General features: G+C 42.8%; 1 protein-coding gene and 1 long non-coding RNA gene across 4 annotated transcripts in view; one reads left to right on the top strand and one right to left on the bottom strand.

Annotated features, from left to right (window-relative positions):
• cckbra (cholecystokinin B receptor a) overlaps positions 1 to 17,233 on the top strand; it is a 76,071-nt gene that overhangs the window by 46,825 nt on the left and 12,013 nt on the right. The gene's annotated exons all lie outside the window — the stretch shown is intronic.
• Positions 54 to 5,148, bottom strand: LOC129192756 (uncharacterized). 2 transcript variants are annotated; one of them, XR_008573486.1, is made up of 5 exons: positions 5,085 to 5,148; positions 4,548 to 4,739; positions 1,384 to 1,525; positions 439 to 627; positions 54 to 123 (listed from the first exon to the last, which is right to left on the bottom strand). It is a non-coding gene; the product is annotated as an uncharacterized LOC129192756 (long non-coding RNA). The 2 variants fall into 2 exon arrangements; XR_008573484.1 differs by having other exon boundaries at positions 4,548 to 5,125.

Raw genomic sequence — 17,233 nt, forward strand, 5'->3', positions numbered from 1 at the left:
AAAGAAAGCAGAAACCGGGAGTCATGAGCCTGTAATGTAACTCTGAAAGCTTGCCTTTTGCTCCTGTGCTGAGGTGGACAACTTTTTCTCTGACTGTGTTGTACGTGGTTCTTTACAGTGTGCCTGCAAATGAAGAGAGGAAATGCAAGTCATTTTCAAACGTCTACGAATGTCTGTTCAACATGTATGAAGGTTTCTCAAAGTGGCGCCTGTGGTTTGCCCATATATAGGAACTGTGTGGCAACAAGAGAGGAGCAACATTACAACTCGGTGTCTGCAGTTTCTTGTAAGGAAAGGAGCTAGGATGTTAACTGTGACAAACTTGCCCACGCCTTTTCAAACACCAATAACATCTCCATGACCACTCAAAACATGGAACATTGACAATATTACATTATGTAAACACTGATTATAAGGAAATATAAAACCTGAACCCACCTTTGAACACCATGGCCAAGGGGAATCACCATAGTTATAGGTTATTTCTTCGCCTGGAAATATTTCTTTCAAAGCAAACAGGCAAGTGTGGCCTTCCTTTTAGCATTATTTTTTTTCATTTTGCAGTTCGGATTGATGTGATCATTTACTAGTCGCCCAAGCGTTCCATCTTCTTTCAAAGCATCTATGCTGTGGGACAAATAGACGAGACAAAACTTAAAATTTTACATTAGGATTAAATTAAATTATTCAAAATGTCATAAGGGATAAAACTTCAGTGTACTCCAACCTTAGTTTCATGTAAAACATTAATAGCATTTTGTTTTGTTAGAAAGCTATAGTCTAGTCATTTAGCCTACCACAATATCGACAATTTTGAGAGCGAAGGGAGATGACTGATAATAAGTTGCACATCCATTCTGCTATGTCCAAGTACAGTTGTACTCATAAGTTCACATACCCCAGCAGAATTTGAGATTGAGAGTATATGATTCAGAGTATATGAATGATAAGAGAAACTGCATCGAGACAAGCCTTAAAACGTCTGGAACAAAGTAATTAGAAGGAGTGGTGGACAGTAACTAAGTCAAAAGTACATGTACAAGTAAAAAAGTACAAATTTTAGGTATTTTTACTTTTCAGAAAGTACATTTTAAGATGAGTACTTTTACTTCACTACTTTTCAAAGCAGGTATCTCTACATGCAGGTATTCTACTCTACTACATTTTTGGACTGCTGTAAAAGTAAACATATGTTATGGTAGTTTAAATGTGTACTTTTGTAATGAGAGAGGATTATGTTTAATGTTTAGATGTGATTTAGGTTTATATATCTTGGTTTAGACCTCAGTTTGTCCGGGTTTAAACATGGTTTTAGCCCTGAAGTTGATCTGGCCCAGCTTTAGCACAGTTGGACATGTAGTGGCTAACATGCAGCAAACTTACCAATAGTGCTGCCCGTTCAACTTGAAATCAAACAAATAGTTGTTGTTTTTGTCATCGTGGGCTTTACTCAGAGACAAAACTCCACGGTACTCCACCACAAAACTTTTTGGTTCAATATACTCCTGTGTAAACACACCTCTCCCTAAAGAGAAGAATGAAAACATTAACCTAAACTCAACTATTAAGAAGCAAACACTATTTATGTAACAATAAAAAGAATGAGAACAACATATAAACATACAGTCAAACCTGTCTTAGCGGCCACCTTTATAGAAGGGCCACCTGCCTATAGCAGCCACTGAAAAATCCCTCCCCAGCAAATTTACATGTTATAGACCCTGTGTATAGCAGTCACCTGTCCAATGCAGCCAGTAGCCACCCATTTTGTCTCCCTTGGTCAATATCTGACCTGCATATAGCAGCCAAATTACCGACTCAAGTAGAAGATTCATGCACGAAAAAGTTTTGTTTTTCAATCAATGAAGCCGTCGTGTGTAGACTTTAATTACTGAGTCCTAGCTCAGTCACAATCATTCACAAGATCCACACAAACTGTCAGTTGTTCCACATAAAAAAGCCGTCTTCTTTTGAGCTTGCTATTTCCTGGTCAAACATGTAACTTTAAGAGCATTTGCACCAAAACATTACCGCAAAGTAGGCTGGGAACAGGACGTGCTCCCAGCGACACTACAATAAAAAAAAAAACATATGCTAGCATGCATGCGGCAGCGGGAGCAAAACTGAGTTCGGTTGTACTTAACTGAAGTATTTTATCAGTTATCAGTTATTATTAAGCCTCTAGCTTCCTTTTAGTAAGTAAAAACCTTGACTATGATTGCACTACATTGTCATGTAGACCTACAAAGTACACTTGGAAGAACAAGAGGTGAATAAATGTATTGCAACTGATGTGAAACTGATGAGGGGTAGGATTAAATAAGCTTTGCTTCTTCCTACTCCTTTTTGGACATGCAAAATTGTGAATTGTACTATGTGATGTGCTCCTGTTTGACTCATGCATGTTCAGGATTAAAACCATGAACCATGATAATAACAAGCCTAGTAGTGCTGTACAACTTTTATCAGCAGTCCGCAGTGCCATCTACTGGTCAACATTATTATTATTATTTTCCCTTTTTTCCTCTACTGGTCAACATTCAAACTGGACGCCAACCTGTCTATAGAGGCCACCTGTCTATAGCGGCCACTTTTGCAGACTCCCTCTAGTGGCCGCTATAGACAAGTTTGACTGTATTTAAAAAACGCAAGGACATAAGTGCTCAGGGTTTTGCTGTCGCTGTCTAGACAGCGCTGTCAGTAGAGCACTGTCTCTACTGCAGGTAGTACAGATAGATGAGCATAATTACTCATTTAAAATATATATACAGTCGTGCTCAAAATTATTCATACCCTTGCTAATTCTTGTGATTTTTTTCATTTAATGAATAAATGAATGCATTTTTTCAAGTTTGCATGTCAGTGTATGTGAACAACAATTGAAAGAATGACAATACAAAATTCAAGAAAATCTTTATTTCATGGGTATTTTATTGATGGATTCCCAAAAAACGCCATGTTCAAAATTATTCATACCCCTGGCAATATTTCAAATAAAATGTGCCAAATGTGGTAATGTTTCTCCAGTAGTTACTTCAAGGTGTCACAATGGAACAAAAAACACCTTAATATTGTTGGCCAAATGTTAAACACTCATCTAAAAACTAAATAAGACTTCTTTCCAGAAGAGTATCAATAGGGGAAAAGTGTTCAGGTCATTCTCAATTTCTGGTCATCATGGTCAAGAAGGAGGAGCTCAGCAAGGACCTCTATCAGGGTCTTGTATGTGCCCACAGTGAAGGAAAGGGTTACAAGGCCATTTCCAAGCAGTATGATGTCCCTGTGGCAAGCGTTCAGAGCATCATCAACAAGCACAAGAGGTTCAACACTGCTAATAACCTCAGTGGGCGTGGCGGGAAGCGTGAGGTGTCGCCCAAACTTGGCAGAACATCCGCTGAGAGGTCAACAAGAACCCACAGACCTTAAACAAGGCCCTAATTAAAACACTAGACCAGGGAAGGACAAAGGTGTCACGGTCCAGCATCGAGCAAGTCCTGCACCTCCTCAGTGCAAGAGAAGAAACATCTGGAAGCTCGCCTGGCCTGTTCTAGATGTCATCTGAAGCAAGGTCCCAGCTTCTGGTCAACTATTGTGTTGTCTGATGAGATAAAGTTGGAGTTATTTGGCCATATGGATGATCAATATGTCTGGAAGAAGAAAGGAGAAGCTTTCAGGCAAAAGAACACTGTGCCCACTGTCAAGTATGATGGCGGAAACATAATGCTGTGGGGATGTTTTTCCTCCAGCAGCACAGGGAATCTCATCAAGGTCCAAGGAATCATGTAAAAGGAGGAATACATCAGGATCCTTGACAAAAATGTGAAGCAGTCTGCTGAGAAACTCCAGCTTGGCCACAACTGGATGTACCAGCAAGACAATGACCCTAAACACACCGCCAAGGTAGTGAAGAAATGGTTCAAGGACAATGATCTCAACGTCCTGGAATGGCCAAGTCAAAGTCCTGACCTAAAACCCATTGAAAACTTGTTGCATCACTTGAAGACAAGAGTGATGGCTCAGAAACTGACCAACCTGACCCAGCTTGAGGCTTTTGCCAAGGAAGAATGGGCCAACATCCCACAGGAGACATGCAGGAAGCTTGTGGACACGAACAAGAATCGTCTCGAAGCAGTGATAAAGAACAAAGGCTATGCTATTGACTATTGAAGGAAGACAATGGACGAAGGTCTGAATCATTTTGAACATGGCATTTTTTGGGAATCCATCAATAAAATACCCCTAAAATGAAGATTTCTTTGAATTTTGTATTGTTTTCATTATTTAAATTGTTATTCACCTATAACTGACTCAAAAACTTGAAAAACTGCATGCATTTCATGACTAAATGAAAAAAATCACAAGAATTACCAAGGGTATGAATCATTTTGAGCACGACTGTGTGTGTGTGTGTGTGTGTGTGTGTGTTGTATATATATATATATATATATATATATATATATATATACACATACACATATATATACAGTATATATATATATAATTAGTTTAACTAGAGGGACTGTAATGAGATTATGATGAACACCTACCTTTAAATGTGTTGATAAATTTTCCCTCTAGGAAGGGTTTGTCTCTTGCTTGTAGGATATGATCCACAGCATCCTGCTCAGGACTCTTTCTCCTCCTCCTCATCCTTCTTTCTGTCATATTTGCTTTAATAATATATATCCATGTCCAAACATTATCTGGTAGTGTCGATATGACTAAAACTCTGAGTGGCACTACAGTTAAGATTAGAGATTCACAGTATGAGAGAAAACATTACTTTACATCGTCATACAGCTCTAAAACAATTTAGCAGAAATGTTAACAGCATGTTTCTTAACTCTCCTGATGACACTGTCAGTAACAAACAGACTATTATAGTTGAAAAATAGATCGTTTTAGGTAGCTTGGCCCGTCAAGTTCTGGGCATGTCTGTCTGCTCCACAGGTGTAGCTAGCAGCCGACATCGGTGCTAGTTGGAGGAGCAGGCACGGTACCTCGTGTTGGTGTCGGACCTTGCTTAGTTTTACAGACCTACTGCATTAAAATCCCCTACCGAAATATTGTGCATTGTCACTTACCTGCACATTAAATCAGGTGCCTCTGTGCTCATTTCCTCACAATGGCTTCCACACTGTTAGAGGGACTTCCAGCTCAGCCAATCGCCGATCAGAACCCGACGCTGACTGACGTCCAGCTCAGCCAATCGTCGATCAGAACCCAAAGCTGACGCTGACTGACGTCCAGCTCAGCCAATCAGTGACCGTGGGTGGTTAGCCAATGAGTGGAGCTCATTTTGTGTGTGAACGGCGGGAAAACGTGTGTGAAAGGCGGGAAAACGTGTGTGGGCGTCTAAATTTTCCAGTGTATGGAAGAGTCGCTGGACACACAAAATGTCAAGTGAACCAGGTTGTGAGGACATACCGAGAAAAAGAGATATGTGCTTCACAAAGACCTCCTAAGTGCTTCTACACTGTTTGAATTACGGGGACACCAGGGGTGTCCTCATAATTCGGTACTGTCCCCAAAATGTAAGTATGTAAACCGATAAAAAGTCCCCATAATCCGGATATACCAACGCGCACACACGCACACATACCCAACGCCCATTCTGACACATTCACTGCAACAGTTGGACTAAACACAACTCATAACATCACACAGATGTTCAGGGTCACTGCACTAAATAACAAGTGACATTAACTAATGTACGGGGTTACTATTCACATCCCACCAGGAACAAGTGTATGTTGCGTATATCCAAGCGCTCACATCACCACGATGACACCTGTCAGGTTGGGATAATACAAATAAGAGAAACATGAGTAAGTCCAAGCACGTAGAAAAACACTTAAGCACAAATGGGGGACTCAGCCCCTTTGTCCCTTATTACCACGAGATTCAAAACTTAGTCTGTAAAATGTGGACAACTGCTTGTCACAAGGTAAGCCAATTGATGCCAATGTGTCTGATCATTCGCCTATGGTAATGGTTTAATTTATTTTGAACATGCATACAGTTTGTTACATTGGAATACATCCATAGTACAATTCCCAGTTCCATATGCCGAAAAAGGAGTAGGAGGAAGCAAAGCTTATTCAATCCAACCCCCTCTCTGTTTCACATCAATTGCAATACATTTGTTCACTTCCTGTATTCCAAATGTAGTCTTTGCCAATTTTAAAATACATAGGAAAATGATAAGGAAGTATATAAATGTGGTACAGTAGGAGTCAAGGTTTATAATCACTGTTAATAAATGATACAACATCCATCTATGCATCTTCTATGCTGCTTATCCTCACTAGGGTTGCAGGTCGTAATAAATAATAATAAATATTAAGGCTGTCAAAAAAAAATTGTGAACGCCTGTGGTTAATCTGAAAATCTTAACGCATTAAAAAAATAACGCAATTTAATTCCAACGTCACCCCGTAGTCCTCCTGCACAGATGTTTGCGTTCCTCGAGTTGAAAGGCGGGGCACATGCAGCCGGCAGCGATGAATGAGGAGAAGACCCAGGTTTGCTTCACGGGAAATTTCAGTTTCGCTGACGAAGCTCTTCGGATGAGGAGCGAAACGTCCGACACCTTCTTCACAGAAGTACAGATGACGTCTCAAGAAGCCTTTCCCTCGATTTTCATCCAAGAGTCAGTAGCACCACCTTCGGGAAAAGCATAGCTTTACTAATGTTAGCAAGGATGCTAACAACGTGGGATCAAGCCGTGATCATCAAGCTACACGGCAGAGTGCACCAGGCTCGGATTTAACAAAAAGACAACAACTAGGTTAAATAGTGCAGTTACTGAATGGGTTGCCAGAGACAGCAGACGCATCAACGTAGTTGAAGACGAGGGGCTTCACAACCTCATACAGATAGCCACAGGTAGTCCATTATATAGAACACCTTCAAGGGGAACTGTCGTCACAAGAATTCATGAACTGTATGGAACTGAAAAAGCAACAAAGTTGGACAAGCGGGCCAAAACCACATTTGTTGCACTGGCAGGAGACCACTGGACAGCAGTAAGCAATCATAACCACCTCAAGGTAACAGCACTTCTGATTGATGATAGTTGGAGGCTGCACTCATTTGCGCTAGGTGTAATGAAATCGGAGGAAAGACCCTTTTCTGTAATTGAGGGGACGAAGGCCCGCGGAGAGGCTGATGAAAAGTTTCTTTAGGCGCTCCTCATAGTGGTCCTGCTCTTGGAACATTCATCCATCCATCCCAGGACAGCACCTGGCACTGAATTTGAGTGAAGACGTCTCCTCTGTGTGCAAACCTTGCTTGGAATGGAAAAACTCAGACTTTTTGTGCACATTTCACTCCCACTAGGCCACTGCCTTAAAGATCACAAGGAGGATCATGATTGCATCCCACTGAAGAAATCTCAGACAACAGTGTCTCTCCTATGAAAGAATCTAACAGCCAAGATGATTTCAAAAGCATGTGCTCGTCAGTTTCTTGATGTTGCTAAGAAGTGGGGGATAATAGACAAGGTTAACACTGTAGGGACAGATAGTGCTCAAAATATGATGGCAGCACTTGCTGTGTGTCACGCAGCAAATGCTCAGCAAATGAAGACATTTTATTGTCTTTATGTGTATAACTGTTAAAGTTTAAAATGTAGTAAATTGTAGTAATTGTAAGTAAAGGCTACTTAATTAAGCCCCAGGTAAATGTGTGATTAATAATGATTAATCATGGAGTAGACATGTGATTAACCCGATTATTTTTTTAATCGATTGACAGCACTAATAAATATATATTGTAATAATAACTGATGAAAAGGTTAATAATTGACAGAAATGTAGTTGGATGATGAGTTAGTGTAAACAATACAGTATAATACTTCAAGAAGTCCTAAGAAAGGAAGAGTTAAGAGAAACTCCAAGAATGATTAGCCATAGCACTATATGTACACGGTGGTTCAGAACTCTTCTTCCGTGTACATTGTAAACATCAACTGTTTGTACTCTCTTTAAATCGCTCATTTTAGTGCATTGTTAGAGTTTTTTACTCAATCCGTTCCTTGATTCCACATACTAATATGCTGAAGGGTTTTAGTATTGTAGTTGCATACAAGTGTTTTAAGTTTTAAGTGTTATCACTGTTTTACTCCTCTCTTGTTGAGAAGAATTGTATTACGTTTTTTGGGTAGCAGACTTTTGTTTGCTTTATGTATAATTTTAGTTTGAAAGTCTACCAGATCTTCAAATTGTGTACAGTATGTTCTCTGTAAACGACATTATCATTTTCCTAACTGACACTTTTTTTTTAGTTTTTAGAAAGTGAAGTGAAGTATAGTTATTTCCCCATATCTCCACACAATAAGTCAGATATGGTACACCAGAGAGCAATAGGGAGTATGGAGTGATATTTGGTCCAAAACAGTTTTGCTTCATCCAGTACTGAGGTATTTCTTGCCACTTTATGTTGTATACTTTTAATATGAGATTTCCGGCTCATATCATCATCTATTATGACCCCCAGAAATGTATTTTCATTCACCCTCTTAATGTCCACACCGTCAATTTGTACATAAATGTCCTTCTGCTATTACTAATTAGCATTATTTTAGTTCTACTTAGGTTCAGGGATAGTCTGTTTTTATCAAACCATCTTTTTAGTATTGTCATTTCATCTGTGACTTTTTTTTATTTGCTGTGACTTTATTTCGTGACTTTACAGATGTCATTAATGTATAGGTTGAACAGTGTTGTGCCCAGTATTGAGCGCTGGGGTACGCCGCCCGATATATTTAAGCTTGCAGATGTATACTGTCCTTGCGTCACATACTGTATTACTTCCTGTTTGCTAAGTACCTTTTACCCAGCTCAAAACAAACCCTTTGGTTCCGTGCCTTTCTAATTTTTTAATTAGGATATTGTGATTAATTTTATCAAATGCTTTCGTTAAAGCCACGAATATTGTCGCTGGTCACTTTCTGTGGTCTATAGCATTGGTAATTTCCTCATTTATTTTGATCCATTTTGGCTTTCTGTGAGCAATTCATTGTTATTAATAAATTTATCTAATAGCTTTTCAGTGATTTTACGAAATTGTGGTAATAAGGAAACTGGTCGGTAGTTTGGGAATTGATGTTTGCCTCCATTTTTGAAAACTGCTACTGTTTTAGCTATATTCCTTTTGTTTGCAAATATAACAGTCTGAAATGACAAATTACTGTTATACTGCAAGTCAGTGGTTATGCGAGCTCATGAATAACCCTTTTTATTGTTTCAACTCCATTACAATTCGTTGAGGTTTTTGATGTCTTGTTTTTTTCACATCAGTGAGGAACATAGAGTTGGGATTCCTGTCTATAATTTAATTCCCTAGTCTGCTGACCAAGTTTGGTCCAATATTTACCAAGTAGTTACTGAACCTTTCAACTACCTCGTTCATGTCATCATTTTTGGCATTTCCATCTGTAAAATATCGAGCCTAATCAGCTTTCATAGAAACATTCCTTATAATACTGTGTAGGATGTCCCATGTTGCGCTAATGTTGTTTTTATTCTCATCTAGTTGTTTTTATTCTTGTCATCTACGTGTAACCCAGGTCTCATGTAGTTAATTTATAAATACTGGAGTGATTAATACAGTAAGACTGGGCCTGAGTTTGTGTGTTTTGTACACAATAATTTGCAATGTATATTTCTGTCCAATTGTAATAAAGACCTCCACAACTGTATTTTAAATATAACAGATGAACATAAATTTATTTACAATATTTACACCCAAAATTCAAAATGACCCTTTCTGATGAAAAGAATAAATTTTAAATAAAAGATGTCCAAATTGTCAAATAAATTTTCCCAAATAAAATACCAGAGTAATTTATATGTTCTGAGTCTTTCAAATGATCTCTTGGTCACAATAAAGTGAGCAAAAATAAAGCACAATAATAACTCAAATGTCCAAACAGTACCACTATTTAGTTTCCTTGTTTAAACTCAGTTCAAACTTAGTTCAACCAGTTGCAGGCCTGTGTCGTTGCTTGGGTGCAGTGAGGCCTACAAACCAAAATGGCTACTTCACTCAAGAACAGCACAAAATAAAAGCACGTGCACAATAAGTCAATTGGGTACTCACGAATCCTTATGACTGGTTAGGGATATCGATAACGTGTGGATATGCAGTCTTCAGATGTTCTCTTTGATGTTAGCACACTTAGCATCCAACAGCAAGGCAAGGCAGAGCAGCATCACTCAGCAGGCACAGCGCAGAATCATATCCGAAATACAGCAAACAGGGCAAGAACACAGTTCAGCAGCACAGCAGAACAGCAGTGCCCATCCACCCGGAAAGCATCATCTCCTTTAAGCACATAAACTCCATTGAGCTACCATGAAACACTACATCATGTCGAATTAGCATTAGCTTTAGCCGGATGCTAAATTGTGATACCAAGGCCTAATCACATGTGCGATTGCTAGGCTAACTAGCGATTGCTAAATGGCATTACATTTCCATACTTTTACAGCTACAACAAGTAGTTACATAATATATTCACCTTTTGCAGTTCACAAGAAATTAATATCAGGACCATGGGTAGTCGACCTTTGATGATATACTTATTTGTTACTACTTAACGATGTCTCTCTGCTTCCCGCTCCCTCTGTCTAACCTGCACTTTCTCTTAGTCCTGCCCCAAACACTTTGGATTAGCTGTCACATTTACAGAGACCCAATGACAATACAGACATGAAATAATTGACAGACAGCTACTAACAAATTAGAAATACAACTAATACATGTTGCACATTAACCACACTTTCAAATAACAAATATTGCAAACGACTATAAAACATTATTTATTCAACTATTGAACTATAAATAGCTTAACTTATTAAACTGTACATATCATGTCACTGTCACTGTGTGTCTGACAAGGTACTCTGCAGCACAGGTGCCCCTCAGGGTACGGTGCTCTCCCCTTTCCTCTTCACCCTCTACACCTCGGACTTCACACACAACTCCACACAGTGTCACATCCAGAAGTTCTCCGATGACACAGCCATTGTGGGTTGTGTTTCAGAGGGGAACGATCTGGAATACAGGACGGTCATCAGGGACTTTGTCAGCTGGAGTGAGCTTAACCAGCTGCAACACAACACCAGCAAGACAAAGAAGATGATCATTAACTTCCAGAGGAAAACATCTCATTTCACACCGGTGAACATCCAGGGAGCGGACATAGGGTTGGTAGACAGCTACAAATTCCTGGGTGTTCACCTTAACAACAAACTGGACTGGTCCGTCAACACCCACGCCCTCTACAAGAAGGGCCAGAGTCGCCTCCACCTGCTGAGGAGACTGAGGTCCTTTGGTGTGTGCAGGACTCTTTTACGGACCTTTTATGACTCTGTGGTGGCCTCAGCCATCTTCTATGCTGTGGGCTGCTGGAGAGGGGGCAGCACGGACAGGGACAGGAGCAGGATCAATAGGCTGATCAGGAGAGCGAGCTCTGTCCTGGACAGTCCTCTGGACTCCGTGGAGGAAGTGGGGGAGAGAAGGATGTTGGCTAAGCTGACGTCCATCATGGACAACACCTCTCACCCGCTACATGACACTGTGGGTTCCCTTAGCAGCTCCTTCAGCAGCAGACTGTTACACCCACGGTGTAAGGAGGAGAGGTTCCGCAGGTCCTTCATACCGACCGCTGTCAGGCTCTACAACACCTGTACCACCTGAACCATGTTGTAGTCAATATGTATTCTTTACACTGTATTCTTTACTTGCGTATCTTGCCTGCTGCTGTAACAAGTGAATTTCCCTGCTGTGGGATAAATAAAGTACAAATACAAATACAAATATGAGATGTATATATTTTAACCAATTTGAATATTATGAACTCCTTTAATGCATTATCACAATAATTAACTTCCTATCATGCACTGTATGTTGGATAATTTTATACAGGGCTACATACGGAACAATCCGCCTTGCTTCTGGTCTTGTGTGATGGTCCATAACTTGATGTGGGGAAATGCAGCTCCACAATGCTGTCGCTTTAATGCATCACACACACAATCAAGTGAATTATAGACCTCTTTGAATGGCAGTGTGTCCTATAACACAGTTTGACAGAGCAATGGCAGGTGAGCGTCGACTTTGGTCATGAGATAACCAAGTCTCTTTGCTCACAGCTCTGAACACTTCCTACAGCCAATTGAATTCCATTTTACAAAACAAAAGTGCTTCAATTAGTTAGGATCGTATAGTATATTTTTTGGCTAACAATTTCAAATTCACAACATTTTAAATTATGCTATTTTCACATTTTATAATTAACTCACATGTGCTATGGCATTAATGCAATGAAATCTTTCGTAATCGAATTTAATAATAAATTATAACACACTTAACACATTCAAAACCTCCTTTGCGTGATGTCACACATCTCACATGGCCAGCTTGGCTGCTGCTGCACAACATACAGCATGCTACACTAAATGAAGCCCAGCAGTTAGCATAGCAACGTAACAAGCGGAAACAGCATCTTGAAAACAAAATGGTTACAATGACATAAAATATTAAAGATTTGTGTTGAGATTGGCCTTCAATATTAGTATTGGCCACGGCCCTAGTAAGGACAAGCGGCATAGAAAACGGATGGATGGAATATCTGTATAGGACGATATTTAAAGCTGCTTTATCGGTATTGTATCGGGAGTAAAAGGTTGTATCGGGTGAGCACACTAGTGAGCACACAGTCGCTGTCTGTGCGCTGTTTGATATAACCATGTCTTGAGAAGTTGTCTTTGGTGTGACTCAAGTCTAATTAAAAGGGACTGCATGTATGTTGCTCCAGCCGCCAACATTCAAACGTATGTAAGTATTACAGTAAGTTCCGCCAACGTAACACACGCACACGCACCAAGTTATGTTTGTTGTCAGTCAATGATAGCAATCTGGCAATGTTCACCTATTAACCTTAGCTATCACTGAATTTTTAATAACCACACTATGACTCCAAATTGTTGGTCGCTCCTCTGAGACTGCTTGTGTGTACAGTGGTGTGGAAAAAGTGATTGCCCCTAAACCCAATAACTGGTTGGGCCCCCTTTCGTGGCAACAACTTGCGACAACTTGCAATGAGTCTTTTACAGCGCTGTGGAGGAATTTTGGCCCGCTCATCTTTGCAGAATTGTTGTAATTCAGCCAAATTGGAGGGTTTTCGAGCATGAACCACCTATTTAAGATCATGCCACAGCATCTCAATAGGATTCTGGACAGGACTTAGACTAGGCCACTCCAAAGTCTTAATTTAGTTTTTCCTTCAACCATTCAGAGGTGGACTTGCTGGTATGTTTTGGATCATTTGTCAGGAGTGGCGGATGCCACAGCAGGAAAAATAGGATCCCAACGCAAGACTAGGGCGACTTCGTAATACAAAATAAAGTTTAATAACAAAAAGTATCCAAACAGGTAAAGTACAAACAAAGGAAAATCCACTTCGGGTAACAAACATAAAACACTGACAGCATAAGGCTGTCAGGAAAAAAAACTAGAAGTAACAACAGAAAACGCTGAAGGCAAACCAACAGGAAAACACTAAAGCAGTACAGAGCAGGTAAGCACAAGCACAGGTAAAGGGCCAGAAAGCAGGGTAAGGGTAGTGGAGCCGGACTGAGCGGTAGCAAGGAACGGGAGGTCAGGAAGTACAATCTGGCACTGAACAGACGCTGCTGCCTTGCTTAAGAGGAGTCCAGATTGCAGATTGCCCGCAGGTGCGCTCCGGCGTCTCCGCCCACGCCGGCTGAGGTGCACTGCGGACAAATGGCAGACAGGCGGCAGCAGAGCGACAAGCAAAGCGTGACAGTATGTCCCCCCCTCATAAGACGCCTCCTGGCGGCTTACCTGGCTTGTTAGGATGGAGACGGTGGAAGTCGCTTATGAGTGACGGGTCCAAGATAAGGGAGCGGGAGACCCAAGAACGCTCCTCAGGGCCGTAACCCTCCCAGTCGACCAGGTACTGGAATCCTCTGCCCCTCCTTCGGGAGTCCAAGATGGCCTTCACTGTGTATGCTGGATGGCCATCGATCAGGCGCGGCGGAGGAGGCGACTCGACCGGGGGGCACAGGTGACTGGAGGACACAGGCTTGAGGCAGGAGACATGGAAAACCGGGTGTACCTTGAGTGCTGGTGGTAGTTTAAGTCTGACGGAGGAGGGACTAATGATGGAGTCGATCTTGTACGGTCCCACAAATCTGGGTGCCAGCTTCCGGCTGGTTCCGGCCAATGGTAAGTCCCTGGATGACAACCAGACTTCCTGGCCGACCTGGTAGACGGGTGCCGGAATTCTGTGGCGGTCGGCCAGGCGTCGATTGCGGTCCGCCATGCGGTTCAGCGCGGCTACTGTCTCTCGCCATACTCTTCGGGCGCGGCGTAGGTGGATTTGGACCGATGGCACCGACACTTCTGCCTCCTGAGACGGAAAAAGAGGAGGCTGGTATCCATTAGCGACTTTGAAGGGTGACATACCTGTGGCCAAGCTGACGAGTGTTATGCGCGTATTCCACCCAGGGGAGGTGGATGGACCAGGATGACGGGTGTCGGTGGCAGACGCAGCGTAAGGCCGCCTCGAGGTCCTGGTTGGCTCGCTCTGTCTGGCCGTTGGTCTGTGGATGGTGACCGGACGATAGGCTCACCGATGCCCCGAGTAACTTGCAGAAGGACTTCCACACCTTGGAAGTGAATTGGGGTCCTCTGTCGGAAACAATATTGAGTGGAATGCCGTGGATGCGGAAGACATGTCTCACCAAGAGTCGAGCTGTGTCCAGTGAAGTAGGTAGTCCAGGTAACGCTATAAAATGTACCATCTTGGAAAACCGGTCAACAATGTTCAGAATTGTGGTGTTTCCTCTGGAAGGGGGTAGTCCAGTAACGAATTCCATCGCTATATGTGACCAGGGACGGGTCGGGATGGGCAACGGTTGTAACAAGCCCGCCGGAGGTCGATTCGACGACTTATTTCTGGCGCAGACAGAGCAGGCCGCGACGAACTCCTTTACATCCGCCGCCATGGAGGGCCACCAAAACCTCTGCGCCAATGCCAGCTGAGTTCGTCTGGTTCCAGCCGGACAACCCTCTGGAGGCTCCTCCCCTTCAGTTGCCTCCGACACCTTCTTCTCCACCTCCCACCGAACTGCGCCTAACACCCGGGCCACAGGTATGATGGTTTCCGGCGCTGTTCCCTCCTCCGTGGAACTGAAGACTCTGGACAGGGCGTCGGGTTTAATATTGTGTGATCCGGGTCTGTAGGTGATGGAGAAATTGAAGCGTGTTAGGAACAGTGACCAACGGGCTTGTCTGGCATTAAGTCTCTATGCGGTTCTGATGTAGGACAAGTTCTTGTGGTCGGTGATAACTATAAAAGGATGAACTGCGCCCTCCAGCCAGTGCCGCCACTCCCGCAGCGCGAGAACGATGGCCAACAGCTCCCTGTTGCCCACATCGTAGTTCCCTTCAGCCTGTGTGAGGCGACGCGAGAAGAAGGCGCAGGGATGCAGTCTCTGGTCGACCGGGGATCGCTGGGACAGCACGGCTCCCACTCCCGTATCAGAAGCGTCAACCTCAACAGAAAATTGTAAGTTAGGATCAGGATGTACCAGAACCGGAGCGGATGTAAACAAGGTTTTGAGTGTGTTAAACGCAGAATTAGCCTCTGGGGTCCATACAAACGGAATCTTAGGTGATGTAAGCCTAGTCAGAGGTCCTGCTTTGCTGCTGAAATTACGTATGAATCGTCTGTAGAAGTTGGCGAACCCGAGGAACCTCTGCAAGTGCTTCCTTGATTTAGGAGTAGGCCACTCGACCACCGCCTGGATCTTGGCAGGATCGGCACGCAGTTGACCCTTCTCCACAATGTACCCCAGAAATGGCACCAAAGTGGCGTGAAAGTCGCACTTCTCTGCCTTCACGTAGAGCCTATTTTCCATTAATCGCTTGAGAACTAGTCGGACATGAGTGATGTGGTCTTGAAGATTCCTGGAAAAGATAAGTATGTCATCTAGATATACGAAACAGAATTGATTTATCATGTCGCTGAGGACGTCATTAATGAGGTTTTGGAACACCGCCGGGGCGTTCGTGAGACCAAAAGGCATAACCAGATATTCGAAATGCCCCAGCGGTGTGTTAAACGCGGTCTTCCACTCATCTCCATCCTTAATGCGTACCAGATGATAGGCGTTGCGGAGATCTAATTTGGAGAAAATGCGTGCAGAGTGTAAGGCGGAAAAGGCAGAATCCATGAGCGGCAAGGAGTAACTATTGCGGACAGTAATGCTATTGAGCCCCCGGTAATCAATACAGGGCCGTAGGGATTTGTCCTTCTTGGCAACAAAGAAAAAACCCGCCCCAAGTGGCGAGGAAGAGGGTCGAATAAGACCGGCTGCTAGGGAAGAGGATATATATTCCTTGAGGGCTTTTTGTTCTGGAGCGGAAATGTTATACAATTTGGCGCTCGGAAAGGTGGCGTTAGGCAGTAATTCTATGGCGCAGTCGTACGGTCGATGAGGGGGAAGTGTTTGAGCACGATCCTTGCTGAACACTTGCTTTAAGTCGTGGTATTCGCTAGGAATCCCTGTAAGATCTATTTCTTCCTCTGGAGAAATGGAAGGGGGAACATCGGATCGAGCCGAACGGAGGCAATTAGCATGACAAAAAGGGCTCCAACTGGAGACGTGCAACTTGTTCCAATCTATGAGTGGGTTGTGAAGCTTAAGCCAGGTTAGCCCCAGAACTAGTGGCGCGGACTGGGAGGGCATGACGTAAAAACGGATGGTTTTGGAGTGGTTACCGGAGAGATGGAGAATAAGCGGTTCGGTTTGGTGTGTAATGGCCGCCAGGAAGCGCCTATCCAAAGACCAGACCTCTTTACTAGCAGGCAACTTAATCATACTGATATTATTTTTGAGAACAAACGCTGTGTCCAAGAAACAGTCATCAGTGCCCGAGTCAATAAGGGCGACTATGTCAATGCTTCTACCCTTATTTATGACTACTCCCTTAATTAGAAGTCTCTTGAAGGGAACCTCCTCCGCTGTAGTGGCTGAGTTCTGGAGAGACTCACAGCTCCCCATGGCTGGACTGTCCTCCGGAACCGGTTGGTTGCTCCTGGATTTGGGCTTCAGCTCCGCTGCTGATCCAGGAGTCGATCCCTAGTGACGATGGGGTCGAATGGGGCATTGGAGGAGTCGATGCCCCGGATTAC

This window comes from Dunckerocampus dactyliophorus, chromosome 1, assembly GCF_027744805.1.
Source record: "Dunckerocampus dactyliophorus isolate RoL2022-P2 chromosome 1, RoL_Ddac_1.1, whole genome shotgun sequence".
Taxonomy (NCBI): domain Eukaryota; kingdom Metazoa; phylum Chordata; class Actinopteri; order Syngnathiformes; family Syngnathidae; genus Dunckerocampus; species Dunckerocampus dactyliophorus.